The sequence below is a fragment of the Lactuca saligna genome, chromosome 3 (genome assembly GCF_052625555.1).
Source record: "Lactuca saligna cultivar CGN05327 chromosome 3, ASM5262555v1, whole genome shotgun sequence".
Taxonomy (NCBI): domain Eukaryota; kingdom Viridiplantae; phylum Streptophyta; class Magnoliopsida; order Asterales; family Asteraceae; genus Lactuca; species Lactuca saligna.
In genome coordinates this window covers 72,512,667-72,523,502 of record NC_136419.1, presented here as the reverse complement: position 1 = coordinate 72,523,502, position 10,836 = coordinate 72,512,667, and positions in this window count along the sequence as shown.

Genomic DNA, 10,836 nt, shown 5'->3' with positions numbered 1-10,836 from the left:
GTCTCTCCCAAACTATATGATACAAATCATAGAACATATCACTTAAACCGGAAAACTCTTAAAACTGCAATTAAAGACTGATTATCATCCAATTTTCATATCTTCCCCTAGTCCCTAACCAGGACCACCACCAAGCTTTGCATAACGGACATTAAAAACATACCGATCATGAATTTCAACCAATTCCAAATCCATAAATTATGCCCAAAATACCTCAAATAAAAGACCTCAAATACACAACTACCCATTGCTCCTACGAGTGTAATAATAGTCAATCTAAAAATCCAGCATGACATCCAAACTCCTATAATAGCTTAGGTGCATAACCATTTCACAAATCATCTAAGAGACCTACAACGAACTCTGTTCCTTGTAACTTAACTCACTGGAAACCATTCTCATAAAAACAAACTGAAGAAACAACGAATCTAGAATGTAACAAATCAGAGTAAGTAAGAATGGAAGATTGAACTTAGGATGTAAATATAATTTCGTTTCAGCTTTATTACCCTCTCAAGTGTTTATAGAGTACAAAGATAAGTTCTGTAAAACTGTCTTTCCTAACTCAAGTAAGTGTTTCTATTTATAGGAAACAGAAAGCATACAAAAAAACTAAGGCAGTAACACTAAGCTTCGAATACAATTACCTTAGTAAATATATAACATATCATATGAAGGGGAATATAATAGACTTCAACTAATTACAACATACATTTACTCTTACAATCTCCCCCTTTGTAATAATAGTCGAACTCCTTAATTTGTGAGAAGCTGAATGGACTACAGCATCACCCTTGGTATCTCTGTGTACCAGGATATGATCTTTTTAAGTTCCTTCTTATTACCTTCGTTATTCTTCTTGTAATGATTCATACGAACAATTAAGTTCATATATTGAGATGTCGAATACCTTTCCACTTCACATGCCTGGAACAAAAAACGCTTTGCCTTTCTAGCTTTGTCCTTACCTGCGAAGACCATCCCAAAAGGCTTCAAACAAATATCTCTGCCGGCATTTTTTTCTACTCATTTTTTGTCTTCATAGGTGTCATTGGAGCTTTTATTTCCATTCGCTTAGTAGTTGCTAATTCAACATCAGTAATTGGCTAGCACTCATAATAATTTTCAATGAAAATCTTGATGTGAGCAACCCCAAGCTTGAATTCAGCAGGGTCAGTATTTTGAAGATACGAATATGATTTATCCTTCAGAATCAATGCAACTTGTATAAGATCATACAAGTTCATCAATGGGAAATCTACAATGGTAAAGTCACATACATTTCCATTTTCACTAACCACTACATACTTAACGTTTTGGACTGCGTTTTCAAAAACCACATCCTTCTTCATACTTATCACCTTTTTAATCTTCACCAAAGACCAGCCTTCCTCAGCATATGTGGCAAGAACAACATGAAATCGAATCTTCATCTGTGTACCTTCATTTTCGTCTTTAAAGTTTCCTTCTACTTTAAATTGAGGCATGATAAACATCATCTCATTCATTGGAAAGTATCGATGACTTGCATCAGTATTCGTAACAATGTAGCTTTCTTTCGATTCTTTACGAATAAATACATATTATTAAATGCAACTTTGGCCTCGATTGTTTTTTAATTTTAATCTTTTTATGGATCAACTTTATTCAAACCTGGTGGATCACTTGCTCGTTGAGTCATGATGTTTTGTACTAATCTTAACCTTTATATTTCAACTTCAACCTCAACCTTCTTTTCCTCCTTTGATTTTTCCACCAGAATGATTTTTCCTTTTTCTTTCGAAGCATCATCAGTTACAATGATCTTCTTTCTACTCCCACTAGCAGATTCACCAATGACCACTCCTTTTGTGACTGGTTTTGAAATCGGCATTGTTGTGACCATTGTTGAAGTAACAGGCCCAACAGAAGATAAAATTCGTTTTGTTGTTGGGATCTTCGTAGCAAACACCTTTCCCACAACTTTTGCATCTGCAACAGTAGCCTTCGCATCTCCAACCTTTCTTTCTCCTGCTTGCACCCCTGTGAAAACAGGTGGGGCATCGGTGGTTGGTAAAAAGCTTGATATCCTAGAAAGAGGGGCCAGTTGCTTGTGTAGAATGGCTTCGAATTGAGTGAATTTTTGAGATAAAAATTCAGGAGTGATCAACGAAGACAAAATTGGCTTAATGGATAACTCTTTGAGCTCCTTCAACGTACTAATGAGTTCTAGAAAAAAATTATTCTCGATTGTAGAAAGTTGAGTAAGTTGAGGACTCATACCTTCGTACAATTTCACAAATCATATAACAACATCACAAATAATATCAACCTTCTGAGAACTCATACCTTCGTACAATACTATGACTTGTTTTTATAAGTGAGTTATTATAATTACTTTTAAGTGTTTTCCCTCATTTTTAATCTTATATATCAATATAAATTAGTTTTATTTTAAAGTAATTACTAAGTCGAAAACGTACTGCTGCTCGACGGCGACATTGGGGTTTATTATCCTGCGGTGATCATCAGAATGTATCCATCTGCACCTGAGTTCTTCACTATCGGGCAGTCCCTCTGGTAGTGTCCAGTCTCACCACAGCCATTGCAGGCTTGGTTTTCTTCAACTTCGGGGATTTGTGAAATCAGTTGAGCCGATGCCCTGCAGAAATGGACTGTGTGTCCCTTTTTATGGCATCTCAGACACTACATTTCTCGGCATACTCCGGTGTGGTGGTAATTTCTCCTTCCACGCTTCGGATGACTTCCAGCATATCGACTAGCAGTTGCTGGAGCAGCAGGCGTTGTAGCAACGTACATAGTACGAGCAGGTGCTGGTGCAATAAGGGTTCCTGTGTTGTTCGCTTCTTCTTCCTCTTGTTCCCCGACATCCTATTATAGTTCATTCCCTTTGATGGCTCGGGAACTACGACTTCCACACCATGGCGGACTGCATGATAGATGAGTCACTGGGCCAAGCGTTTGGCACTATCGAATATGGTTGGTTTAGAAGACAGAACATCTACTTGGGTAGGGGCAGTTAGACCCCATATGTACCTTTCTATATTCTTTCTCTCTGGAGTAACCATATTCGGGCAGAGCGCTACCAGGTCGCATAAACTACCAGTGTTGGCTATTATGTCTGAGCCTATCATGGTATGCTCCCATAGTTCTTGTTCCAACTTTTAAACTTCGCCCCTCGGGCAGTATTCTTCCAGCATCAACTCTTCTAGGTTTTCCCAACCTATTGAGTTAGCCACTGATAGAGTTAGTGACTTAAAAAGGCTATTCCACCATGTTAGATCTTTGTTGGAGAAGGTGCGAGCAGCAAAATTGACTTGGCTCCCTTCTGGGCAGGAATAGATTTCGAAGACCGAATCTGTTTTCTCGAACCATAGCATCAGAATGATTACTCCTCCATCTCCATTGAAGGATTGGGGTTTGTAGCTCATGAAGTCCTTGTACGAACGGTCTCGTGGGTGTTCGTGGGTATCTCCGTAGTTGGTTGGTTGGTTAAGCACCGCTACCAGACCCACTAACACCACTTGTGCGAATTTGGGTGAAGGAAGCTACCGTTACTGATGTTATCGCTGCCTGGAAAGCAGCTAGGTAGAACTGTGGTGGCGGATTCTCTATCGTGTTGTTGACTATGTATTTCACTAGTCTACCACGAGGCATCTTTTGGTAAGAATACAAAGATGAGATGAGATAAGTTTATAGCAGTAGAGATACGCCGAAAGCAGAAAGAGAAGGTTATCCTAATTCTAAATGTATCGGGTCCTGACTCCTACAGGGTTCTGGAAACAATTCATAAAAGATTTTATACCGAATAAACATTATGAATGAGAAAGGCTATCCCCAAATGAATATCTTTTACCTGAATAACTGTTACCAGTTGCATGTAAAGCAAGTAATCCTAACACATAGGGTGAGCAGTGTTTCCACTAATGCATTAAGTTAAACAGGATTATTAGTTATTAGTGTGATGCATATGATGTTCTGGTTACTTCGACTGATCCCTCCTTGAGAACTTCTTTTGAAATTACTCTTGTTTCTCCTTGACTATATTGCATACTACTATGAGGAAGTGGTTACATCTATCTGGGTTTGTTGTGCAAGAATGGAAGTGTCTAAAGAATCTATGAGATTAAAGGTAACTTTATGGGGTGATCCTTATAGAGTCCTTCTATAATCGTACAATGTATACAAGTTGTATATAATTTAAGATTAAATAGGCCTTCGAATAAGTGATCCTACTCCAAAACCACAACCAAACAAGGAACAGGTAGTGAAGCGCAGATCACAAATTTTAAGTCTATAAAATCTCAATTATATAAAACCTTGGAAGTATACATTGCAAGATTATAGACCTATCCATAAGGGTCTTTTAAGTTATCACATAAGTTATTTATATAGTGCCTAAAATACTCCTATAGTATTTTAATGTAATGTACTCAGTATGTTCTGAACTTGTTATCGTGTTATAGTATCATAGAATACTCCTATAGTATTCTAACTTTCATGTTCTGATCTAAAGATCCTTTGTATATAGTTAGGTAAGTTTTAATATCGTTGCAACACTACATCTCAAATGAATATAGTTGATCATGCTATATTGATCCCAGTTACAATTACATAACTTCCTAGGTTTGACATCAGTATTCAACCTTTAAATACTTATGTTCTGTTCTTCTTGTGATAATTGTTCTAGTAAGTACAAGTATAAGCAATTCAGTATATTTTTATAACTCATTGTTATATTTTTAAAATATATCATTTTCCAGAGCGCTTAAGCCCCATTGTATTTATAGTTGTATATAGTTTATCGGTTGATATACTTAGTTCACTATAAACAACGCTCTGATACCAATATGTCACACCCCAAAACCGGAACGGTGGAAATGTTCGGGGGTCGAGGACGTCCTATTTAGTATCACAAGACATGCATCATAGTAAGAAAAGTAATGAGCAACCATTTCATTAAAAAGAAAGTGTTTACAATATGTGTGTTCACAAAACATAGAATACATAAGAAATAACAAAACAACACTTGGAGCTATAATGCTCCATCTTCTGAATTCGCAGCGCGAGTACCTGTCTACTAGTTTCCTAAGAATACAAGTCATTTGAAAGAGTTTATCAGCAATTAAGCTTGTGAGTTCATAATATTTTAGTGATGTATATAAGTTGTAAAATGTTGTTGAAAATGTAGTAAGTTGCAAGTTATATTTAGAAAAGTTCGCTTGTACCCCCTCAAAATCCTATATTTCCTGCTTTGATGAAAGATAAGTAAAAATGACTCTACAATCCTTTCTATGAGTACTAAATGGATACAAGTTCAATAAAACTCAGAGTAAACAAGCAATCAGTTGTGTGTATCTGCCCTAAGCCCACAACCAAACAAGGAACAAGGAGTGAGGCGAATGACACACATCTCATTGGTTGTTAAATCCTTGATGTATATAACCCTGGTGTATTCCCTTGGTACTCACGGAGTTAAATGTAATAGTTCCTTTATAATTAATGAAAAGATTCTTTAAGAAAACCCTTATTTCTTATAATAATATAGTAACCATAGTTGTTCCTTCTATAATAACTTAGTTTATACTAGCTATACATAATCTAATGTCGAACAGTTAGTTAATTGTGTGAATCTGCCCTAAGCCCACAACCAAACAAGGAATTGGGAATGCGGCGGAAGGCACACATCCAACTACCAATTGGATATTAATTATATATAACCTTCGATGTATAAATTAAGGTATTGTAGAGTTAACTACCTAAGGCCCTTTAAAATGATGCTTTAATAAAATGGATTAAACCATTTATTGGTAAGTTTCTAGTTTTGTATATCCAAAGTTCTAATTTTAAAAGTACGTTTTGTACTAGAAAATTGTGCATTGAATTAGTGTCCTATGACCAGACCCATACGTAGTACCTCTTATCATGACTTAATGTATACAGAACATATATATAACTAAACAAGGAACACGAAATGAAGCAGAAAGCACACATCCTATTACCTATCAGATATTATTAATATGTATCCCTTGATGTATACATTAAGGAATCATAAGGTTAGAATTATGGCCCCTTTCTACTGAATGTACTAGACCCAACTGTTCTGTTTGTGGTTTGAAAAGATGTAAGTTTTTCCCTAGTTTATAACTATCTTGACTTGAAAATAGTTTGCAAACTTTCAAGTGGAACTGTCACTTTATGAATGTAATGGGAAAATATAAGTACTCCGTTGTCTTATGAATTGACAATCTGACATACTAATTACCTTAAAACATATTTGTTTTATTAAGGTCATAATTTGAAGGCTACTTCCCATACTGAACGATCTCCCTATCAAAAGATTATGGGAACCAAACGCGACTTCAGCAAACGAGTTGCTAGATCGTGTAACTTCACACTAAGGTTATGTGATCACGTATACCCAATATAACTATCACCTTTTGTTTAGAACAATCCGATAGTGATTCATTGGTATAATTAGATCATGTAGTTGTCCCATGCTATAGCACCTTATTATGTTTGTTCTGTTATAGTATCTTAGTATGTTCTTTCTGTTATCGTGTATTGTATCTTCCTCCCTGTTTCTCTTTATTGTGTGTTCTCTTATGTTATCGTGTATTGTATCTAGTATGAACTAAAACTCTAAACTATACCCCTTATAGTTTACTAATGTTTTACTTGAACTAATATTTAAAAGACTCACTATAATACTAAGTTATGCTCGTACTTTAAAAACGAATTTTTGTTAAACTAAAAAGTAACATAACTTTAAAGAGTTTTTGAAAGGTTTTGATCACTTATAAAAGACATAAGTAACCTTTGAAAGATGTTTATAACAAACCATTTCACGATTATCAATTGTGTTCAACTTGCATCCCCCCCCCCTCTTAAAAGCATTTAAAATAGTTTAAAAGATTGATTACGGCGTATGAACTCACCTGATGTGGGTGATTCAACGTATATGTGTGTAAGGATGAGAAGTTCCACGAATGAAGTCTCGAGATACAAGAAGTCCTAAATTACATACATTGGCATATACTGACATAAATATAGTGTTTGGAAGCAACCAACTGTAAGGAAACACCTCACGAGACTAGGAAACACTTGGAATGAAGTGTTGAATCACATGTGATTCATCAAAGGAAAGTGGAATGGTACTCCCATGAGTTTACTACCATGGGTTTACGGCCAAAGGGATTTTACAGCCGTAAAGTCATGGTCAAACATGCATAAGTGTTTGTTTGAAGGCTAGGGAAGCTTGAGGGACTTTTGCTCTACACAAGGATGAGTTTATGGAGGCTTTTGAGGGAAGTCGGGCTCTTGGATAGGTTGTCCCCGTTTTTGACGAAAATGTTTATTGGAAATGGGTATTCATTCACTTGTTCTGGATGGCGCAACCTGTTTCGGATCCAAGAGCACGTGTATAAGGAATTTTGTGTCGAGTTTTTCTCAACAGTGATATTCTAGGAGATTGTCCAAGACCCGAATTGGCCACAAGCTTTGGTATTCCAGTTAGGGGGTGAGTATCGGGAGTACAGCCTCGTTGAATTCGCTTGGAGGGTTGGAATATATGATCGATAAGAGGCAATGACTCACGAATTTGGTATGTTCTTGAGCGAGGCAGCTAGAAGGTACACAGAGGGTGTCACTAGATATGCTTTCTGGCATGGTATTGCATCCAGGATTTTTAATTATGGGGTGTCTCTTGAGAGTAGTATTAGGTCCCCTATCCACCGTTTCATCACATTCTCCATCAATCATAGGATAAATGGAGATAAAGTAACCAAGAAAAATCTATTCTTCCTATGGTGTATCTTGCAGCCAGGAGTGTGTTGCAACATTCCTTATTTTTTGGCACGTTTTATGGCCGGATCAGCAGCTAGTTCTTGCACGGGGATCCCTATTTGTGGAGGGCAATTTATTACGTGTTTGGCACGCTCATATCATTTGCTTGTCCCTGATATTACTCGTTCTGTGACTTGTGTGGATGAGCATGATCTTGGCATGGGGTATTTGGAGACTATGCGGGTTGTCAGAAACTTTGGGTCGCATTGGGGGATAGTACCTTTCGATGATGAGGGTAATGAGGGTAATGAGCAGCCTGATACACAACCAGAGCAACAACCACAGCCATGTCCAAGGCGCAGAAACGTGATAGGAACAGGAGAAAGGGGTCAACCAATGCATCCACCCGCACCTATGGTAGGATCCCAAATTGGGGATGATATGGCGGGGTATTTTGACCAGTTATCATTCAGCGTCAACTGGATTGGGGGTACTACGGAGAACATGGTTCAGTTTTTCCATGTGGAGTAGCCGCCTCACCTTGGGTATCATTACCCAATATGCCCGAGGTGGACAGAGTATCGAGGACATGGAGGCAACGGAGCGGGCACTAGTCGGGTGAATGAGGATGACAAGGATGATTGATCGTTTATTTTAGTTTTATTATTTTAGTTTTATTTTGTTTCTATTTTATTTGTATGGGACTATTAAACTAGTAAGATATTATGCTACTTTCTTTTCTCTTTCTTGGTTGTTATTTTTCAACATTGTTAGGAGTGCATGCAAAGGATGTCGAGGTATGAGTGCATATGTTTTTAGCCAGGAGTGTTTGAAGTCGAGAGTCGAGACCCAAAATTTAAATTAAGTGTGGGGTGAGTCAAGCGAGAAGAAAGTTAGAGAGAAGAGTCATAATTAATAGGGTTAGAATTATCTTAATCGGTTAAGACATGGGGTTGAATATAAGAATTGAAAGAAAGATTGGAAGAAAAATATTTATGGGATTCCAGTTTTCACGTCGTGACATCTGTGTTATTCACCTCGTGAGTCAGTGTCTGGTGACTTTCCAGAACCCACTTCCAATCGAATTTACGACGTAAATCTTCATAAACTCACGTTGTGACTTTACCATTTTCACAAAGGAGTCTTATTTTTCCATATTCATTATGTGGTTCACCACCATTCTTTTTTTAATTGTTATGACGATAATCATGGCTCATATTCTCTACCATGCAATGTGGCGTATGCTTTACCACATTGTTCTGTTCATTTTTCACATTTTTCTCCACCACATTTGTTGAAGATTGAAGACTCGATTCCATATTTTGTCGGTACATTACTTATCTCGCGTGTTGAAGATCCAAGCTTATATTTCTCAAAGTCTATATTCAAGATGCACATTTTTTCCTCACTTTTGGAGATGATCACACCACTATCTCAGGGGAGTCTGTTCCTTTTTCTCCCTTCTCTTAATTTTTATATTAATTTAAGCATACAATGAGGGCATTGTATGAAATAAGTGTGGGGTAGGGGGTAGAAAAAGTAAATTGCTAGATAATTTGGTGGTTAATTTTGAAAATTTTAATAATTAAATCTAGTAATAATAATTTGAACTGTAGTTGCTAGTGTTATAAGGGATGATCTGATAAGAGCTCAAATGTTTAGTTGACCCAATACACGTTATAGTGCATTTGTGGCCTCCCTTATTTTAGTGAAATCATGGAACAAAAACATGACCCTGCTTAATTTGAGAAATGCAACATGTTTAGCAGCCTGAACCTGAAATGTATCCAGGAAAGATTGGTCTTAACCAATAAAGGTTGAAGTTTAGCGCCACTGCTTAAGCATGTAGGTTTTTGAGTGATATATATATATATATATATATATATATATATATATATATATATATATATATATATATATGAGTCATACATGTAAAGAGAGAGAGAGAGAGAGAAATTATTAAAAATTCTTGAAGAATTTTTGAGCTATCAAAATATGAAGATCAAAGATCAAAATTACAAAGAATCAAAAGTTGAAGATACTAAAAATCATAAATATGGTGAATTCAAAGCAATCAAAGATCAAATATCAAAGAAGTGAAGAATTCCAAGAGCTCCATTATGGTATCTAAAGTTGTAATTTCTAGATTATGTATACTTAGGCTGCTTAACCAAAATTATCTTGAGGTTAAAAAGCTTTATGAGGATGGATTCAGAGGGTTGCATAAAATGAGCATTGTTCGGAAGAAGTGGGTAATTGTTTATGAAGATTGTGAGTATTTAAAGTATGGGGGTACTTTAGGAAAAATTTAGACACAAATGCATGCGTTGAGGTCTTGGCATAATGGTTGAGCTGGAATTGGATTGTTCTATGAAATGCTAGTTATGGAAGTTTGAGTTTAAATAAGTAGATTTGCTTGAGGGCAAGCAAAGCCTAAGTGTGGGGTATTTTGATATTGCCATATTTATACATATTTTTAGGCAATATTTAAGTGCATTTTTAAATATATTGTGGTCATTTTCATAGAATAATGATACTTATAAGGTTAAATTATATTTTGTAGCCAAAAAGTAGGCATTTTGAAGAAAGGGACTAAAAGCGTTAATTGATGGAACTTTGGAGGTTGAAGGCTTGAAAGATAATAATGATACATATAAGGTTAAATTATATTTTGCAGCCAAAAAGAAGGCATTTTGAAGAAAGGGACTAATAGTGTTAATTGATGGAACTTTGGAGGTTGAAGGCTTGAAAGAGAAGAAAAACACCCAAAAAAGATGTACTCACGACGTGAACAGTTAATGGTTCATGACGTGAGTATAAAAAGTTAAAAGATAAGCATCTGGGGAGAGGAATCCTTGACGATCACGATAACTTCGAGTTCACGACGTGAGTTTTAAATTCTCATGACGTGAAAGGTGATTTTAGAGAGAATATATATATATATATATATATATCCTTCTCCATACGATTAAAAAAACTTTTGGCTAAAGGAAGAGGTTCGAGGAAGCGATTTATAACAGAAGAAAGGTCCTGGAAAAGGGTTTTCAACAC